Source organism: Bos grunniens, chromosome 23, assembly GCF_055505025.1.
Source record: "Bos grunniens cultivar Pamir isolate PY7600 chromosome 23, Bosgru_T2T1.0, whole genome shotgun sequence".
NCBI classification, from domain to species: domain Eukaryota; kingdom Metazoa; phylum Chordata; class Mammalia; order Artiodactyla; family Bovidae; genus Bos; species Bos grunniens.
In genome coordinates, this window is record NC_141187.1 from 42,289,609 (window position 1) to 42,311,052 (window position 21,444).

General features: G+C 40.5%; 1 protein-coding gene across 14 annotated transcripts in view; it reads left to right on the forward strand.

Annotated features, from left to right (window-relative positions):
• The window catches only part of ATXN1 (ataxin 1), a 420,722-nt gene that overhangs the window by 255,230 nt on the left and 144,048 nt on the right, over window positions 1-21,444 (forward strand). For 11 of the 14 annotated variants that reach the window (XM_086370177.1, XM_086370178.1, XM_086370182.1 and 8 more), the window contains one exon: window positions 17,915-18,043. The exons of 1 other annotated variant lie outside the window; for it this stretch is intronic. The gene's annotated coding sequence lies outside the window, so the exon portion shown is untranslated. Of the gene's footprint in view, window positions 1-17,914; window positions 18,148-21,444 lie in introns of all 14 variants that reach the window. 2 more of the 14 variants (XM_086370188.1, XM_086370180.1) reach the window with 1 other exon arrangement.

Below are 21,444 nucleotides of genomic sequence, written 5' to 3' on the forward strand. Positions count from 1 at the left end.
TTACTGAAGGGTCTTTTTCCATCAGTTATCCTTTGTAATTCTGCTCTCATCCTATACTTTTCCCCCTCCAATGTCAGCTTCTGCAGGGACCAGAACACTGGTCTTCACTTCTTACCAGGATCTCATTCATCACTCCTCAAGCTCTGGTCCCCAGCAGAGCCAGTAGAAATACAACAGCCATGTACAAGGTTCCTCTGCCGATTCCACACTCCACCTGGGAAGTTCTGCATCTGCTCACCCCCACCTGGCAGCTCGGGTGCCTCCTGCTTTGCCCATGAGGCCTTCCAGTTTCCAAAACTGGAAACTAGGTTTCAATGGACTCATCCCCCACAGCATCGCCACAGAATGTAAGCTCTTAGGGACAGATGGGAAAACCCTCATAACCTTTCCTGGCAGGCCCTTGGTGACTCCTGCAAGCTCAGTACAGTGAAAGTCACAGGTAGGAAAATGTAAATTTGTATGAGAAGATCTAAGGCTGTTACTCACAGAGCTTAAGTCCTTTTCATTCTAGATAATAGCTCTGATAGCCTTGGAGGTTGATCTCAGAGCTTATAGAGTGGTCTAAAAGTGGAAGGAAGCTGTATTCAACATTCTCTTAATTTCTTTCTCCCCCTTTCCTCCCCTCCCCACATTCTTTTTCTGCTGGGGTCAGCAGAAATGGGAATCTTTCTTTTTTTTTTCCTTTCTAGATCAGTATTATTATGATTCTGATTATACTGAAAGACCTGTATGGGAGGAATGCTGCGATCTGAATTAAAAATAGCATTTTCTGTCCTCCCACACACAGCACTTGAGTGCTCTGAATGCCTTTTATAAATGCAGACTTTCTGCCTGGCTAGATAAAAGAAGCTGTCACTTCATTTCCATAACGAAGTCATTCCCAGGAGAATTCCATTGTTTTAGCAATAGAATTTTTGTAAAAAGCCTCTTATTTTGCCTGAAAAAGGTAACAAAAATGAACTTCGGAGAGCTCATTCGACAAAACAATTAAGGAGCGAGAGATTTTTCTCCTCTTTTGATATGTGAGGAGTTCTAAGTGTAAGAATCCCCTGAGCCATGGTATTAGGATAAACCCATAAACCTGGCAGATGAAGGTGGTGGGAGAATGTTACTTTTTCTTCTAGAAGGAGTGGAGGTGCACCACTCCCTAGCATGTGGGTTCCAGAGGCGTGCGTCCAAGTGTTGTTAATTATTTATTTTTTAATATTTGTTATTTATTTTATCTGGCCGTGCCAGGTCTTAGTTATGACACGCGGGATCTTTAGTTGTGGCATGTGGGATCTAGTTCCCTGCTGCTGCTAAGTTGCTTCAGTTGTGTCCGACTCTGTGCGACCCCATAGATGGCAGCCTACCAGGCTCCCCATCCCTGGGATTCTCCAGGCAAGAACACTGGAGTGGGGTGCCATTGCCTTCTCTGAGGCCAGGGATCAAACCCAGGACCCTCCCTGCACTGGGAGCCCAGAGTCTTAGCCACTGGACCACCAGGGACGTCCCCAGGTGTTGCTACTTCTAAAGAGTTTTAAGTATTTGTTTTTAAAGAGATGTAGGACACTTTGGAGAGGCAGTGGCAACCCACTCCAGTACTCCTGCCTGGAAAATCCCATGGATGGAGGAGCCTGGTGGGCTGCAGTCCATGGGGTCACGAAGAGTCAGACACGACTGAGCAACTTCACTTTCACTTTTCACTTTCATGCATTGGAGAAGGAAATGGCAACCCTCTCCAGTGTTCTTGCCTGGAGAATCCCAGGGACGGGGGAGCCTGGAGGGTTGCCGTCTATGGGGTCGCACAGAGTCGGACACGGCTGAAGCGACTTAGCAGCAGCAGCAGCAGGACACTTTTAAGATGCTCATTATATATGGAAATTCCTTGTAGTTTTTCATAAAATGTGGTCATCTGTTATAGGACTCTGAAAGCCAACTGTGGCTGTATCTTGCTGGGGTTGCTGGGGTCCTGTTGCTTAGAAAAGAATAGTTGATGTTGCCCCTTATTTGACATTGTAGCAAGTGGAATTGTCACTGAGTCCAAGCTCCTAGTGCTCCCTAGGCAACAGGCCAATAAATTCAGACATGAGTTGTTGGGGAAAGGAGTAGTTACTTTGATATTCAGAGAACTGGCAGATGGAGAGGATGGTGGACTCTTGTCCCAAAGAAGCATCTTGACTGAGTTAGAATTCAGACTTCTTTTACACTAAAAAGGGAGGAAGTAAAGTCAAACATTTCCTGGTTTAGGTCAGCCTCTGGAGGGGAGGTGTTAATTTTGTGCTTTCTGTAGTCATTCACAGGAGGACCTGGTCTGGCTGTTTCATGTAGCTAAACAAAAGTTATCTTAGCTAAATGCTCATTACCTGGGGGGAGGCAGGATTCTCTGGGATGGCCCATTAGGTATATTTTAAGCTTATAGGCAACACATCTTTAGTGATTTACTTGTAGTAAAACATAAAGGTTCTTCCTGGATGGACCTAGAGATTGTCATTCTGATGGAAGTAAGTCAGACAGAGAAGGGGAAACATCATATGGCCTCAGTTATACGTGGACTCTAAAAAGACATGATACAAATGTACTTATTTACACAACAGAAACAGACTCATTTAGAGAATAAACTTATGGTTGGCAGGGAAGGGGGAAGGATGGAGGGAAGGGATAGTTAGGGAGTTTGGAATGGACCTATATACACTGCTGTATTTAAAATGGATAACCAACAAAGACCTCCTGTATAACACAGGGAACTCTGTTCCTTGTTATATGAAAACCTGGATGGGAGGGGAGTTTGGAAGAGAGTAGATATATATATATATATATATGTGTGTATGTATGGCTGAATCCCTTTGCTGTCCACCTGAAACTATCACAACATTGCTAATCAGCTATACCCCAATACAAAATGAAAAGTGTTTTAAAAAAATACAAAGGTCCTTCCCAGTTACAGCATAGGAGGTACTTTGTTATACAACATTACTCGTAACTAGTTGAAGCAGGCATGTGTCTGTGTGTGCATGCTTTTTCCTACCCTCCACGCAACAAATCTTTCCTCCAAATCCCGTATCAAATCTTCAACTCCATGTTAATAAAAAGAAAAGGATAATTGTGTTTATTGGTACTTTCTTGGCACCAAGTAACCCACATCAAAGTCTACCAGCCTTTGGTGTTTCAACAGGTAATCCCCAGATTTAATGCCAAGTGGCATTTCTGTTCCATGGTGTCTCAGATGAACCCACTGAAATCTCAGTTTTAAGCTAGCATAGTTTTATTAAGCTTCCTCCCAAAGAAGAGGTTTTCAACAGCATCTTTGTCAAGAAGTACCTCTGTTCTGATTGCATCAGAGACTTGTGAAAAAAAGAGGTTAATATATAGTCATTGTATCTCTTGGCTTTTAATTTAAGAAAATGGACAAAAAGTAGGCAAAGGAGGTTGATTTTAATGTAATTATGGAAATCCTATTGATCCAAACATTATGCAAAGTTGGATAGTTAAACTTGCTGATTTTGAATTTGGGGAAATAATTCTGTTTCACAAAAAAAGTCTTTGAATAGCCTTTAATCATGTAACAATACCACAACTTTTATTGGTTTATTTTTTACTTTTTATTCTATATTGAGGTATAGCCTATTAACAAATACAATGAAGGGACTCAGCCATATGTAGACGTGTATCCAAAGCATGGTTGGAGGTCCTAGTTGGAACTTTGCTTTTGCGTAAAAACATTTCATTAAATGAAATTAAATGAAAAGGAAGTCATGGCTTTGATAGGGTGCTTCTAAAATTTTAATACCTGTGGTGAATTCTGTTCCTTGTTTCTGTCCTAAAGGATGGGGCTGGAGAGTGTATGCAAATTCTGTCTTGTCATTTTACTATGACTTACCATTTGGTGTTTTTAGAAGTCAGGCCAGATAAAATAGTTGACGGTACTATCTTACTACTCTTAATGTTATGGTGAGAAGAGAATGAGAGCAACATCTTGGAATTTTTTTTCTTGAGATTTTTACTGATTTTGTTATTAAAAGGAGAGAATTTGTTATTAAATATTAATATTTATTAAATAATATTTGTTATTAAAATAGAGCAGAAACAGAAAGAAATGTAAAGCCAGGGGGAACTCTTCACAATAGCTACTCAGGGACCATAACAGCTCATAGTTTCTGAAAAAAGTGAAGGTGAAAGTTGCTCAGTCATGTCTGACTCTTTGCAACCCCATGGACTATACAGTCCAAGGAATTCTCCAGGCTAGAATACTGGAGTGGGTAGCCTTTCCCTTTTCCAGAGGATCTTCCCAACCCAGGGATCAAACCCAGGTCTCCCTTATTGCAGGCAGATTCTTTACCAGCTGAGCCACAAGGGAAGCCCAGGAATACTGGAGTGGGTAGCCTATTCCTTCTCCAGTGGATCTTCCTGACCCAGGAATCTAGCTGGGGTCTCCTGCGTTGCTTGCAGATTCTTTACCAGTTAAGCTACCAGGGAAGCCCATGGTTTATAAATGGTTATAAGTGATCAAGACATGAAACAGGTTCTGTCCCTGCCTTTGCCATTTTTATCAGGCACTTTTGCAGCATGCACCCAGACTTCTCACTGACCTTCTCCAGCAGGTGTGAATAGAACCCTCCTCCTGGGAGAAGGTGTGTGATGACTCTTGGCAGCCTGAAAGGGACCTGCAACCCAGGGGGTGCGGAGCCGTAGTATGGTCTTTAAGTGTCTTCATCTAGATTGTTCTATCTCCTGGGCCACAGTGCCTTCTGTTGGGTCTTAGCAACCCCCTTTGAAAGCAGAGTATTAGACAAATAAGGTTGGGGAGGAATTGTCAATAAGGAGCACATGCCATCTTGATCTTTAAAATCCTAATTTCCTCGAGACATCATTCTACGGCTGTTCAGTGAAGATTATGTATTTCTCATATTTTTTTTGCCTTTACTTCTTGATATGCAGACATACGTTTCTCTGGATGCATAATTGTATTTCTCAATAAACTTTGCTGTATAACAGTACGGAGATATAACCAGCATACAAATACAGACACCTGCCAGGTCTGTATGTGTGTGGATAGAGCCTTACCTTTTGTGATAAGCTGTGCTAATCCTAGGAAACAGTGGCATGGATCAAGATGAGTTTTTTGGCTCTTTTCTAAGTTTCATCGTGGGTTTTTTCCCAGCATGTTTCTCTCTCTGATTATGTGTCCTTTCGGTGGATGCTAATTTTAGTTTTCATTACCTAAGCACCAGCCAGATAATATCAGGGAGATTGTCCACAAGATATTGCCTGCTAGATATTCATGGACTGCCAGTTTGGAAAAGGATTTTACAATGGATAAGTCAAACAAATGATTGATTGGTTGATTGAAAAGGATGGCATGATGTGATGAATGAGTCATATTCTTCAGAATACCCTAGGTTTGAGCTACAATCAACTCCCTGTAGTTCTACTTGAAATCTGACTGGACGCCTATACTCTCGGGGAAGTTCTGTTGCTGTCCCTGGGGAAGGGGAGCATTGGGGGTCCCCCACGACCACCATAGATGCTCCTTTGTGAGCAGGGTGCAGACAGAAGCTCTGGACCTGCTAGTCTGAGCTTACCCAGAAGAGGCATTTCTGAACTCTGTAGTCAGTAGCTGTTCCTCTTCTTCCCTCAGGATGAAAATACCAAGAGAGTCAGCCTTTAGTCCTGAGTTGGAAAAAGAGGCTCTGTGGTTGATTGACAGAGCAGTTTCCATATTGGGTCATGTCGTGACTTTTCTCCAAGTCAACCAGAAAGGAGCTCACAGAGTGAGGAGACTTGAGGACATGTCAGAGGAAAAGAAAAATGCCACATTCTCAGTTAAGTCACCCAGTATGTGTCAAAGGCTTACCATTGGCAAAGGCATTAGCCTACCCACCTTCTTAGAGTTCACTACAGTCTGTCTAGAGAAATGGTGCCTGTTTGAGGATAAAGAATAAAATGGCTAGTATCCTCAGGAAAAGAAATCAAAACCATAGGAGTTCTCCTCCAAAACCAAACAAAAAATACTTCTGATGGAGAAAGTGGTAGCACAGGAGGATGTAAAGGAAAAAGTGATGGAAGAAGTAGGACTTGAGTGGGTCTTGGTAGGTATGCCTTGGATTCTCACTTGCAGGTTGTAAGACTGAGACCCTCACTCTAATGCTGGTGATGGGATGAGCATCACACTTGGCTCCTGGTGTCCATCTCGAGTTTCTTGCCACACGAAGTTTCCCCCTCTCCCTCAGTGTGATCTTTCGTGGTTTGAATCTCATTGCTGGAAGAGCCTGTTCTTTTGAAGGGCTCTCCTGATTAGGTCAGGCCCACCAAGGACGGGCTTTCTGTTTTAAGGTCAGTTGATTTAGGGCCTTAATTTTATTTGCAAAATCCTTCACAGCAGCACCACCCAGATTGTGTTTGATTAAATAACTAGGAGAGGGTACATGTGCACTAGGGGGCCAGGCAGTCTTGAGGGCTACTTTTGAATTTTGTCTGTCACAGCACAACTAAAACATCCAGGGATGGATCTGACTTTTGGCGTGGCCACATCCAAGGTAACTCACTATCACCAGGACTCAGACGTCCTGGCTTTCAACCTCGTTCCATACTGCAGAGCTTCATCCTCATGTGGGCTTCACTGATGGTAAAAACAGCTCTGTGAGTAGACCATGTTTCCTGATTCCTCTTAGTTCCAGTCAGTCGGAGAGGGCCTTTGGTTCATGCCCATCCCTACCTAGATCCAGTCGTCATCACAAGAGGGATATGTATTCTGATTCTCCAAGCCTAGATCACATGCCTGTCTTTTTATTTATTTAAAATTTATTAAATTTTAGTTGATTCACAGTGTTAATTTTCTGCTGTATGGCAAAGTGACTCAGTTGTACATATATGTACATTCTTTTTATACACATATTCCAGGCCAGAATACTGGAGTGAGCAGCCTTTCCCTTCTCCAGGGGATCTTCCCAACCTAGGAATCGAACCCAGGTCTCCTGCATTGCAGGTGGATTCTTTACCAACTGAGCTATCAGAGAAGCCCAAGAATACTGGAGTGGGTAGCCTATCCCTTCTCCAGCAGATCTTCTCAACCCAGGAATCAAACTGGGGTCTCCTGCATTGCAGGTGGATTCTTAACTGAGCTATCAGGGATGCCCATAGTTGAGTCACAGTGTTGTAATTTTCTGCTGTATGGCAAAGTGACTCAGTTGTACATATATGTATATTCTTTTTAATATTCTTTCCCATTATGATTTATCACAGGATATTGAATATAGTTCCCTGTGCTATACAATAGAACCTTGTTGTTTATCTTGTATATGATAGTTTGCATATGCCCATCTCTGGACCCCGGAGAAGGCAATGGCACCCCACTCCAGTACTCTTGCCTGGAAAATCCCACGGATGGAGGAGCCTGGTAGGCTGCAGTCCATGGGGTCGCTAAGAGTCGGACACGACTGAGCAACTTCACTTTCACTTTTCATTTTCATGCATTGGAGGAGGAAATGGCAACCCACTCCAGTGTTCTTGCCTAGAGAATCTCAAGGACAGGGGAGCCTGGTGGGCTGCCGTCTATGGGGTCGCACAGAGTCGGACACGACTGAAGTGACTTAGCATAGCATAGCATAGCATCTCTGGACCCAAGGCATGAGGTTGACCAAGCCCAAATAACAAAGAAAGTGAGGTAAAGGTCGTATTCTAGAAAGATTGCTGTTTAGGAAAAGTTCTAGTCCTAAATAAAATGAAATTTTACGGAACCCCTTTATCAAGCATTATAAGAAAGTCAATCAGGAAAAGGCCACTACATTTAGAAGACAGGAAAACATTCCTGACCTTTAAAAGAGAAGTTTACTTTTTAAAGTGTTGAAATCAAACTCCACGGGTTTAAGAGGTACCTGATGAAATACAGTGTGGAATTTATACTACACTTTAACATGTTTTATGGTGAATAGGGGAGAAGTGACAGCCATTTGGAAATGTATCAGAGTCTGGGGATGATTGAGTGTGTTTGTAAGCTGTGAAGAAGTTTTTGGTAGAGAGAAGACTGAAGGAGAGACAGAGGGCAGAATTGACCCCAACAGGACCTGAGCCAGTAGGAGACAAAGAGCCCCCAAAATTTTCCCAGATTTTAAAGTGGTATGGGATTTTGGGGTGGTTTGGTCATTTGTCACTTCTGTGGAATAAACAGGTATCATTCCTTCCAACGTAATCATCTTATAGTGATACTAAACCAATCCTTAGTCTCTGTCCGGCTATGTAATTGACAGAAAGACTTAGGCTTAGAGTAGTGATTCTCAAAGCCTGGTCCTTGGACCAGCAGCATTAACATTACCTGGGAACTTGGTAAACATGCAGGTTCTCTGGCCTCACCCCAGACCTACTGGATCAGAAATTTGGGGAGTGGGACCCAGAGACACAGTTTCACAAGCTCTCCGGGTGTTTCTGATAGCACTTCAAGTCTGAGAACCACTGCCTCAGAGCGTGCTCATCTCTCCTTCATATACCACGAGGGTTTCCATAATGATGGCTTTTGAGAAGCTAGGAAAATCGAGGATAAAGGCTCCTGGTGGTGGGGGAGGGGACTGCACGTCTTGAAAGGCGATGGCAACTGTTCAAAAGCCATTAGTGACTAAAAATAGAATAGACTTGAATAGAAGAGAGAAGGGTACGTTATAATTTAATTGTTCTCAGGTTCACGCAGTGCTTTCATTTTGATGACAGGCACAGAGGACCTCCCAAGTCCCTCCCTGGAGGACAGAGTGAGAAGGGTTGACATTATAGCTGAGAGTGGTGCTTCCTTTGGCGTAAGGATGAAGTCGTAGAACCGGTTTTGGATATGGATTGTTTAATTTAAATTCAGGCTCTTCTCGACACTCCTAGGAGGCTGCAGAAGAAGGGCATGGCAAGGTTTCTTTCATCGAGGAGCTTATAAACTTTTTGAGCCTTTCAAGACTTAAATCAATCCACTGGACTATAAAAAGACAATATACCAAAGTGCTGAATTGAAGAGAACCAGCGGTAGAGGCTGTAAGTGCTGTGGGCAGTCAGGAGGAGGAGAAATTGACATTGTGTCATTTTCATCTCTGGACAGAGGATGAAACTGTCAGCCTGGCATAATTTCCCAGGTCTCATGGCAGAGTTTTAGACAACTTGGCAACTTTTTCTTCTTGCTCATTCTTTTCTTCCCGAATCTGTGAAAGCTTGTCAGAACTACTGAGTCAAAGTAAAGGTTTATATTTCATGACTTTGAACTTGAGAGAATGTTGATATTTGGGTTTATAGGAAAAACCAAATGTGTAGGAGATACCACATTTTATCTGGTGTCTTTAGTGAAAAGAGACTCAAACAGAAGTTTGACTTACTCGTTTCAAACAGACTTTCAAACTCACTCCATTCATGGAAGAACATGAATGAGCCTGTCTGAGGATACCTTCATTGTGTAGATGAAGAAAGCAAATTACTGATTTTCCTTAGTGAAAAAATTAAGCAGTACCAGTTCTGCGATGGTAGGGAACAAGAAAACAGTTCAGATAAACACAATATTTCTGAGGCTTTTTGTTTTTATACACCATGCAGTTCTGGGATGGTAGGGAACAAGAAGACAGTTCAGACGGACACAGTATTTCCGAGGCTTTTTATTTCTATAAACCATGCTGCTTACCTGGGTAAATAAACAGATACCAAACCGAGAACCAAAAGAGAAGGCACTCAGACACTCTAGAAAGTGGGCAAAAATGCCATTTCAGTCCAGGAAAGAAATAATAAAGATGTTGTAATAGTCAAGAGGAAGCCAGCCAGTTTGGAACCTAATAGAAGGTAGTCAGAAGTGTTTTGTTTTAAGAAGTTTACATGTAATGTGATCTGATTTTAGCCCTTTGCGGGGTAGTTTCTTAACTCCAGCTGTGGCATGTGGGTATGAAGAGGGAGCTTCACTTTACTTCATTGTGATAATGGGGTTATTTATGATGCCTTAGGAATCCACATTAAGTATGATATCTGTACTGAATGATGTTCCCCTAGCAAAAATTGCTAGCGTTTGTTGCTCTGATGGCCCAATAGTTGAAAAGAAGAATCGTTTCCTGTTTCAAGGTATTGAGAACGGTTCTGTTGATCATCTTTTGATCAAGGAGACTCATTTGAAATAGCCAGGAGGGAAAAGGATGAAATAACAGAACCTAATAGTACAGGTCTAGTGAGATCACATAATGCAGAGGCTGTTTCCTCTGCCTAGAAATGTGATGCCGGGTAATTCTTGCTCATCTTTTTCTTCCCTATTTAAATGTTGTTTTTGTAAGACAGATCCTCCTTCTAAGTGACATAACCCGTTATAGGGTGATTGCAAATTGCAGTGTTTATTTGTCCTTCTTGATGTCTATCTGATTTTTAAATTTTATGCATATGTTAAAAATAACATACTCTGATTTTTTAACATCTGTTCCGCTTGAGGCAATGAGGTCCTTAAAGGCCTGGTCCTTTGTCTGTTTTGTTCACTGTTGTGAACAAAGAACCTGTTGGGTATAGTAAGCTCCAAGTAAAAAATGTGTCCCGTGAATGAATGAATAAGAAAGCACTTTGTACACGTGAAACTAATTCAATGTTTTATGTCAATTACAACCTCTATTTTAGAAGAAAGAAAGCACTTTGTAAACTGAATTCACTATAAAAGTCATGGTTAAGTATTTTCATAGAAGACACCTCCTTTCTCTCTTTAATCCTCACTTTTTTCTCTCCAATTTTTTACTTCTTTAAAGGTCTGCTTGTCAGTGTTTTGCCAGTTCCAAACCTAAGATTTGGTATTATTCGTTCTTGCCTTTTTTTTTAAGATAAGAGATCACATTTTTCCCTCAAAAATATTCTTTACCAACCACGCTAATGCTGGGATTCCAATTTTTGTTCAGTGTGCACTTATGACTTTGAAAGGAAAACATGGCTGGTACTTGTGAATGATTTATTTGGGAAGCAAACAAGATTCTAGAGTAGTATTTAACTTCTATTTCTTGTCATCCCCAAAGCCACTCTCGTACGTCACTCTCTGCAAAAGTACACACGTCAAAATACCTTGAATAATATTGGCCTAGGAGAAGTTACTCCTGGCCCTGTCTTACAGAAGGGTGGTTGGGGGGTGGGGCAAGAAATCTAGATTCAAGAAATAATTAATGAGATACTGAGAGTAAACTCAGGTCTTTTCTTTAAAAGCAGCAAACAAACAAAAATCACCCAGCCCTTTCCCAGAAGGGCCTCCACGTGCCACTTCTTTTTTTTCTTTTTAAGATCCTCATTTCTTTTCTTTTTTAATTTATTTTTTATTTAAGGATAATTGCTTTACAGAATTTTGTTGTTTTCTGTCAAACCTCAACATGAATCAGCCATAGGTATACGTATGTCCCCTCCCTTTTGAACCTCCCTCCCATCTCCCGCCCCATGGCACCCCTCTAGATTGATACAATGCCCCTTTTTGAGTTTCTTGAACCATACAGCAAATCCCCATTGTCTGTCTGTTTTACATATGGCAATTTAAGTTTCCATGTTCCTCTTGCCATACATCTGACCCTCTCCTCCCCTCTCCCCATGTCCATAAAGTCTATCCTCTGTCTTTTTCTCCATTGCTGCCCTGAAAATAAATTCTTTAGTATGTTTTTCTAGATTCCATATATATGTGTTAGAATATGATATTTATCTTTCTTTCTGACTCACTTCACTTTGTATAATAGGTTCTAGGTTCATCCACCTCATCAGAACTGACTCAAATGTGTTCCTTTTATGGCCGAGTAACATTACATTGTGTATATGTACCACAGCTTCTTTATCCATTCATCTGTCGATGGACATCCAGGTTGCTTCCATGTTCTAGCTATTGTAAATTGTGCTGCAATGAACAATGGGATACACCTGTCTTTCCAATTTTGGTTTCCTCAGGGTATATGCCTAGGAGTGGGATTGCTGGGTCATATGGTAGTTTTATTCCTAGTTTTTTAAGGAATCTCCCTACTGTCTTCCACAGTGGCTGTGTCAATTTGCATTCCCATCAACAGTGCAAGAGTGTTCCCTTTTCTCCTCACCGTCTCCAGCATTTATTGTTTGTAGACTTTTTGATGATGGCCATTCTGACTGGTGTGTGGTGATATCTCATTGTAGTTTTGATTTGCATTTCTCTAATAATGAGCGATGTTGAGCATCTTTTCATGTGTTTGTTAACCATCTGTATGTCTTCTTTGGAGAAATGTCTGTTTTGGTCTTTTTCCCACTTTTTGATTGGGTTGTTTGTTTTTCTGGTATTGAGTTATATGAGATGCTTGTATATTTTGGAGATTAATCCTTTGTCAGTTGTTTCATTTGATATTATTTTCTCCCATTCTGAGGGTTGTCTTTTCAGCTTGCTTATAGTTTCCTTTGCTGTGCAAAAGCTTTTAAATTTAATCACGTCCCATTTGTTTACTTTTGTTTTTATTTCCGTTACTCTAGGAGGTGGGTCATAGAGGATCTTGCTTTGATTTATGTCATCGAGTGTTCTGCCTATTTTTTCCTCTAAGAGTTTTATAGTTTCTGGTCTTACGTTTAGGACTTTAATCCATTTTGAGTTTATCTTTGTGTGTGGTGTTAGGAAGTATTCTAATTTCATTCTTTTACATGTGGCTGCCCAGTGTTCCCAGCACCATTTATTGAAGAGGCTTCAATATTGAAGAGGTTTAATTTTGTACAGCTTTTGCACAGCAAAGGAAACTATAAGCAAGGTAAAAAGACAACCCTCAGAATAGGAGAAAATAATAGCAAGTGAAACAACTGACAAAGGATTAATTTCCAAAATTAATTGTATATTCTTTCCTCCTTTGTCAAAAATAAGGTACCCATATGTGCCTGGGTTTATTTCTGGGCTTTCTGTCTTATTCCATTGGTCTATATTTCTGTTTTTGTGCCAGTACCATACTGTCTTGATGACTGTAGCTTTGTAGTATAATCTGAAGTCAGAAAGGTTGATTCCTCCAGCTCCATTCTTCTTTCTCAAGACTGCTTTGGCTATTCAGGGTCTTCTGTGTTTCCATATGAACTGTGAAATTTTTTGTTGTAGTTCTGTGAAAAATGTCATTGGTAATTTGATAGAGGTTGCATTGAATCTGTAGATAGCATTTGGTAGTATAGTCATTTTCACAATATTGATTCTTCCTACCCAGGAACATGGATATCTCTCCATCTGTTTTATGTCATCATTGATTTCTTTCATTAGTGTCTTACAATTTTCTGTGTACAGGTCTTTGGTCTCTTTAGGTAAGTTTATTCCTAGATATTTAATTCTTTTTGTTGCAATGGTGAATGGGATTTATTCCTTAATTTCTCTTTCTGATTTTTCATTGTTAGTATATAGAAATGTAAGTGATTTCTGTGTATTAGTTTTGTATCCTGCAACCTTGCTAAATTCACTGATTAGCTCTAGTAATTTTCTGATTCTATCTTTAGAGTTTTCTATGTACAGTATCATATCATCTACAAACAGGAAGAGCTTTACTTCTTTTCCAATCTGGATTCCTTTTATTTCCTTTTCTTCTCTGATTGCTGTAGCTAGGACTTCCAAAACTATGTTGAATGATAGTGGTGAGAGTGGACACCCTTGTCTTGTTCCTGATCTTAGAGGGAATGCTTTCAGTTTTTCACCATTGAGAATAATGTTTGCTGTAGGCTTATCATATGTGGCCTTTACTATGTTGAGGTAGGTTCCTTCTATGCCCATTTTTTTAAGAGATTTTGTTGTAAATGGGTGCTGAATTTTGTCAAAGGCTTTTTCTGCATCTATTGAGATGATCATATGGTTTTTATCTTTCAGCTTCTTAATATGGTGTATCCTGTTGACTGATTTGCATATATTGAAGAATCCTTGCATTCCTGGAATAAACCCAACTTGATCAAGGTGTATGAGCTTTTTGATGTGTTGCTAAATTCTGTTTGCTAAAATTCTGTTGAGGATTTTTGCATCTATGTTCATCAGTGATATTGGCCTGTAGTTTTCTTTTTTTGTGTTTTTGGTTTTGGTATCAGGGTGATGGTGGCCTTAATAGAATGAGTTTGGAAGTGTTTCCTTCCTCTGCAATTTTTTGAAAGAGTTTTAGAAGGATATGCGTTAGCTCTTCTCTAAATGTTTCATAGAATTCTCCTGTGAAGCCATCTGGTCCTGGGCTTTTTTTGGGGGGAGATTTTTGATCACAGCTTCAATTTCAGTGCTTGTAATTGGGGTCATAATTTCTATTTCTTCCTGGTTCAGTCTTGGAAGATTGAACTTTTCCTAGAATCTGTCCATTTCTTCCAGGTTATCCATTTTATTGCCATATAGTTGTTCATAATAGTCTCTTATAATCCTTTGTATTTCTGCATTGTCTCTTGCAACCTCTCATTTTTCATTTCTAATTTTGTTGATTTGACTCTTCTCTTTTTTTCTTGATGCGTCTGGCTAAAGGCTTGTCAATTTTGTTTGTCTTCTCTAAGAACCATTTTTTAGTTTTGTTAATCTTTTCTATTGTTTGTTCCTTTCATTTGTTTTTCATTTATTTCTACTTGGATCTTTATGATTTCTTTCCTTCTACTAATTTTGGGGGCTTTTTGTTCTTTTTTAGTTGTTTTAGGTGTAAAGTTAGACTGTCTATTCGATATTGTTTCTTGAGGTAGGATTATATTGCTATAAACTTTTTTTTTTGACTGCTTTTGCTGCATCCCATAGGTTTTGAGTTGTCATGTTTTCATTGTCATTTGTTTCTAGAAATTTTTTTATCTCTCTTTTGATTTCTTCAGTAACCTGTTGGTTATTTAGAAACATGTTGTTTAATCTCTGTGTGTTTGTGTTTCTGACAGTTTTTTTTCTTATAATTGATATCTAGTCTCATAGCATTGTGGTCAGAGAAGATGCTTGATACAATTTCAATTTTCTTAAATTCACTGAGGTTTGATTTGTGACCCAAGATGTGGTCTATCCTGGAGAATGTTCTATGTGCACTTAAGAGGGTGTTTTCTTCTGCATTTGGATGGAATGTCCTGAAGATATCAATGAGATCCATCTCATCTAATGTATCATTTAAGACGTGTTTCCTTACTAATTTTCTGTTTTGATGATCTGTCCACTGATGTGAGAGGGGTGTGAAAGTCTCCTACTATTATTGTTTTACTGTCAGTTTCTCCTTTTATGTCTGTTAGTGTTTGTCTTATATATTGAGGTGCTCCTATGTTGGGTGCACAGATATTTGCAATTGTTATGTCTTCCTTTTGGATTGATCCCTCGGTCATTATGTAGTGTCCTTCCTTATCTCTTGTAATCTTTATTTTAAGGTCTATTTTGTCTGATATGAAGATTGCTACTTCAGCTTTCTTTTGCTTCACATTTGCATGGAATACATTTTTCCATCCTCTCACTTTCAGTCTGTATGCGTCTTTAGGTCTAAAGTGGGTTTCTTTTAGACAGCATATATATGAGTCTTGTTTTTGTATTCATTCAACCAGTCTGTCTTTTGTTTGGAGCATTTAATCCATTTACGTTTAAAGTAATTATTGATATATATGTTCCTATTGCCATTTTAAAAAATTGTTTGGGGTTGATTTTGTAGATCTTTTTGCTTCTCTTGTATTTCTTGTATAAGTCCCTTTAACATTTGTTGTAAAGTTGGTTTGGTGGTAATGAATTCTCTTAACTTTTGCTTGTCTGAAAAGCTTTTTGTTTCTCCATCAAGTTTGAATGAGATTATTGCTGGGTACTATAATCTTGGTTGTTTATTTTTCCCTTTCAATACTTTAAATATATCCTGCCATTCCCTTCTGGCCTGCAGAGTTTCTGCTGAAAGATCAGCTGTTAAGCATATGGGGTTTCCCTTGTATGTTACTTGTTGCTTCTCCCTTGCTGCTTTTAATATTCTTTCTTTGTGTTTAGTCTTTGTTAGTTTGATTAGTATGTGTCTTGGCATGTTTCTCCTTGGGTTTATGCTGTATGGGACTGTGTGCCTCTTGGATTTGATTAACTATTTCGTTTTCCATGTTGGGGAAATTTTCAGCTATAATCTCTTCAAAAATTTTCTCAAACCCTTTGTTTTTCTCTTCTTCTTCTGGGACCCCTATAATTTGAATGTTGGTGCATTTGATATTGTTCCAGAGGTCTCTGAGTCTATCCTTGGTTCTTTTCATTCCTTTTTACTTTATTCTGCTCTTCAAATATTATTTTCACCATTTTATCTTCCAGCTCACTGATTTGTTCTTCTGCTTCAGATATTCTGCTATTGATTCCTTCCAGAGTATCTTTAATTTCAGTAATTGTGTTGTTTGTCTCTGTATGTTTATTCTTTAATTCTTGTAAGTCTTTGTTAATTGATTCTTGCATTTTCTCCATTTTGTTTCCAAGGTTTTTGATCATCTTTACTCTCATTACTCTGAATTCTTTTTCAGGTAGTTCGCCTATTTCCTCGTCATTTGTTTGGACTTCTGTGTTTCTAGTATGTTCCTTCATTTGTGTAGTATTTCTCTGTCTTTTCATTATTGTTTTTTTAACTTATTGTGTTTGAGGTCTCCTTTTCCCAGTCTTCAAGGTTGAATTCTTTCTTCCTTTTGGTTTCTGCCCTCCTAAGGCTGGTCCATTGGTTTGTGTAAGCTTTGTATAGGGTGAGATTTGTGCTGAGTTTCTGTTTGTTTTTCCTCTGATGGGCAAGGCTGAGTGAGGTGGTGATCCTGTCTGCTGGTGACTGGGTTTGTATTTTTGTTTTGCTTGTTGTTTAGATGAGGCGTCCTGCACAGGGTGCTGCTGTGGTTGGGTGATGCCCCGTCTTGTATTCAAGTGGTTTCCTTTGTGTGAGTTCTCACTATTTGATACCCCCTAGGGTTAGTTCTCTGGGTGTCTAGTGTCTTAGAGTCAGTGTTCGCACTCCAAAGTTCAGGGCTTGATCTCTCTCCAAAGACCAGCCTAGGTCCAGTCTACCAAGAGGAATTTCACCTGAAATGAAAGGACCTTTACTTGAGTTCCAAAAACCAGTGCACAAGAACACAACGGAGATCTCTGACTCAGCAGATACTGGGTATTGCCTGCCACGTGGCCAGGCCTCCTTGGATTGCAGCAGATGACCAGACGGTCTGTCCTTGGCAGTGGTCAGCAGAACTCCACATACCACTTCTATCATGTTATCCTTGGTGGCTGGAAATGGCAGATGGCCAAGTGGAAAATTTCACAGCCCTGCAAACATCAGCACACTAAACACTGCAGACCAGCAGTGCGAGCGAGCTGGGTGGTGTGGACCAAATAATCATGTCCCCGGCACATGCCTTCCTTATTAGTTTTGGTCGCCTCTTTCTCTTCCCTTCCTGTTCCAAGGCTTTACTTTCTTTCTCCCTGAGATTCCAGACAGCTCTGTTTCCTGCCCTGTGAACCCCTTGACCACTAGGTGGAAGGAGAAACATTTGGACGCTTGAGTGCACCGGCGATGGTTGATTGTGGGTGCCTTGCCAAAGCTGACTTTTATATTCTGGCTCAGAGCTAAGCTACAGACTTCTGACGGTGAATAATCCTTTGTCTTTACGGGGTGCCTTTCTTCTTGGGAACTTGGAGTGCCTTGCCAAAGTGTTCTTATTGATCTTCCCAACAATTTGGTGAGGTATGAATATGGCAAAAGGTCATAGTCCGGGCACCCGCCCTTTTGCAAGAGCGTCAACTCGGGTGGCTTATTTTGAGGCCATGTTGCAAGTTTGCATCTCAGCTGGGATTGCGTCTGAAGTCTCCCAAAATTGGCTTCAACTTTGGGGTGGGGGTGGGGGAAACGCTTGGCTGCACCATGCCGTCTCCTGGGGCAAGAGCAAAAATATCGCATTTCCTTTTTAAGCAAAGTGTACTGGAAAATGGTCTTTGGTGAATTACCCATCAGTCTAATTGATCTTCGTTTGTTGCGATAACAAGGGATTTGACAGAGTGTTCAGCTTTTTATTTTCTCTTCTGTTCCCACGCTAGGTACTTCTCCCTTCTCTGTGAAAGGAAGAAAGAACACACCTAGGCCCAGGAGCACTCCAGCTTCTTGTGGGAAGTCTCCATGGTGACGTACAAGCTGGGGCTACCTGTGAACCGCGCATAGTGAATGTTGTAAGTTAACAAGAGTCGAATCTGCACTGGCTTGCCTTGCAACGGTTTGTGAATCACTGGATGCTCGAGCCAGGGTGCTGAAGACGTGTTAGCATTAGCTCTAGGTGATCCTCCAATTAATTTCTTCTTCTTCTTCTTTTTTTTTAAAGGGGAGAGGTTCTGTTGTTATTTGCTGTGAAGTTGACTTTCTCAGCTTCTGTTGGGAACTGCTCATTCTCTCCTTCTGGAATAAAAGGGTGGAAGACAGTGATTATTTCAGCCTAGAGCCAAGTTTATAGCAGCCTCTTTAAACCCTGCTCTGCAGTTCTTTTAGGTTAGTGGGTATGGGGTAAAACCTTTCAGGCTAATGATTCCCAATCAGGGAATCACACTCTGTCATTATTTTCTTTACATGGGGTTTTTGATTGGAAGGAAATGTTTCTGGCGTTGAAAAATCTGAGGTATGCAAGCTAGTACGGTCAGCTCTTCAGGGTGCTTTTCTTGCTTAAAATTGGCTGATTTATTGGTTTTTGTCAGGCTGCTGGGTTGGGATTTTGAGATGAGTGGTTTCTGCATTCAGCTGCTGGTCACCTTTCATGAGGAGGTATAGGATCCAGTAATTGAAGAGAAAGCACACTGTGGGCTTCCAGAAGCTTTAGTTTACCACAGAACTTAAGGGTTCACTCAGCTGTGCTGCTTTCTGGAGATTTTACCTCATTGCTAGACTGTGTCATAAGAAAAAAATGCTTAGAGCTTTGTCCAGGAAAGAATAAAACTACAGGAAATCCAGGCTAGCCTATGAACATATTACCTTCAAATTTTAGAACATGAAGCACCATCTTTGACTAGGTTTTTTTGTGTGTGTGGAAATATCTATCATATATATTTGTGCACACACATCTTTACATATTTGTGTGTATGTGTATTAAATATAAATATGTATATACACATGTGTGTGTGTGTGTGTGTATATATATAACTGTGCATTAAGTTTTCAGTTTCTTAATAATTTGGTCAGGAAAGTTTTCCAGGCATTTATTACCTATTTTTTTTCCAGTTGCATAAACAATTTTGAGAGAGCAAGGAGCAGTGATATGAGGGCATGTGTCTAGGAGAAAAAGCATTTACCGTTGAAAAGATAAATTTCCACTGAAATTTTATTTCTTGGTTTTCTAAAAATTTGTATTAAATATGCATGTTTATCCATATTTCCTGAGGGTTAAATAGCCATATTAAAATAAGCTTATTGAACTCAAGCGCTCCCAGTACCTCAGGGTAAGTGGGTGATGGGGGGTGCTGGTGTTTTCATGGATTCTCATTTTGTACGTATGATCACATTGGTTCTGGTGGAAAGTACAGGGCTCCTAGAATTATTGACCTCAATTCTATTTCTGGTCCTAAGGTCAAGGTCAAGGTCAAGGTTTGCAACCTTGGGCAAGTCACCAACTCCTGCGAAGTGTTGGTTTATAATCTGTGTTGCTCTATGCTGCTTGTTTATTGATGAGTCTCCATCTTAGTTTGGGGTTCCCACAAGCAGCAGAATCTTATTTAAAAAAACTCTTATTCTAAAAGCTTCTATCACTATTAAGAAATACTTTGGGGGCCCTGTTAGATCTGGGTGCTACTATAGCTGTATGTTTTTCTAGAAAGTATTTCCCAATCAGGTAGCCAACAGAATGCACGTCTGATGATGTTTTTTAAAGCATCTTTTAACCTAGGAAACAAGTATCTTATGGAAAAGTGCTGTAGATTTCAGGCTACATTTAAAAAGAACAGTGCAGGAACTATAATCAATATAGCTTTTGTTTCGAATCTGGTGGTGTGTGTTTTTGTTTTAAACCATTGCTTTGAACTGCTCATGTGATACCCTGTCAGACCTCAAACATTAAGTGAGGTTTTCAAAGACATTCTAGAGTGTAAACCTTAAGATGCCACAACTTAAAGTCATTTAAAAATCCTTCTGTAAATGGAATGGGTTGAGCAAGAGGAAGAAAATGCTAAATTCTTTTGAACTCCAAAGGACTTTTTCTTCCAAATTACATTCGCTTGGGGAGGCGGGGGAAGTCCCAGTTTTCTTAGTAAATTTGGAAGTTAGTAACCTTTTGCAGTCTTGCTATATTTTTACAGCACTGAGTTAGTTCAGTTCAATTCAGTCACTCAGTCATGTCCGACTCTTTGCGACCCCATGAATCACAGCACGCCAGGCCTCCCTGTCCATCACCAACTCCCAGAGTTCACTCAGACTCACGTCCATCAAGTCAGTGATGCCATCCAGCCATCTCATCCTCTGTCGTCCCCTTCTCCTCCTGCCCTCAATCCCTCCCAGCATCAGAGTCTTTTCCAATGAGTCAACTCTTCGCATGAGGTGGCCAAAGTACTGGAGTTTCAGCTTTAGCATCATTCCTTCCAAAGAAATCCCAGGGCCGATCTCCTTCAGGATGGACTGGTTGGATCTCCTTGCAGTCCAAGGGACTCTCAAGAGTCTTCTCCAACACCACAGTTCAAAAGCATCAATTCCTTGGCACTCAGCTTTCTTCGAAGTCCAACTCTCACATCCATACATGACCACAGGAAAAACCATAGCCTTGACTAGACGGACCTTTGTTGGCAAAGGAATGTCTCTGCTTTTGAATATGCTATCTAGGTTGGTCATAACTTTCCTTCCAAGGAGTAAGCGTCTTTTAATTTTATGGCTGCAGTCACCATCTGCAGTGATATTTTCTCCTTATTTTGGTATCCTGGTGTCCCAAAGCCATGCCATTATAATAGAGGAGGCAGGAGATTTTTCGAAGGACTTGAGCTTGCATGTAGATGGGGTATGGTGGAGGGTAGATGAACGTGTTAGTAATAATCATGGCAGCCGCTGGAATTAGTGGTGTCCATCTTCGGCAGCTTGTTGCCCCAGACTCACTACCTTTGTTGTTCTCTGTTTGTCCCCATCATCCACCTGTCAAATGCCACTGTGGCTCTTGCAGATGGACTTTGCTTCTCAAAGTGTCTCAAACTGGCTCTAAGGTGTGGTATCTTGTACAGAGAGAAGAGGCAAGAAAACTGACCTAGGAGTTGGAAGACCTGGATTTTACCCATGGCGCTGCAATTAACCCTACAGCCTTGAGGACCCATTTTATCTTGAGTAATATGAGAAAGTTGAGTGTAGAGAGCTCTGATGATTCTTCTAAAGACTCTAACATTGCTTCGAATATCAACTTTGGATGAGGCTGGCTGGATGGTCACTTTCCCCCGTTTGGCCTCTAAGAGTCAGTGATCTGGCACAACTTCAGTTTATTGATACAAGAGCATTTAAAACATTTAGCACAGTCTTGTGGTTAAAAAACCAAAAAAAAAGAATTATTGTGTGTGTCACAACAACACTACCCTTTGCAGAGGACCTTCCCAGGGAACATGTGACAGTCAAAAGGTGT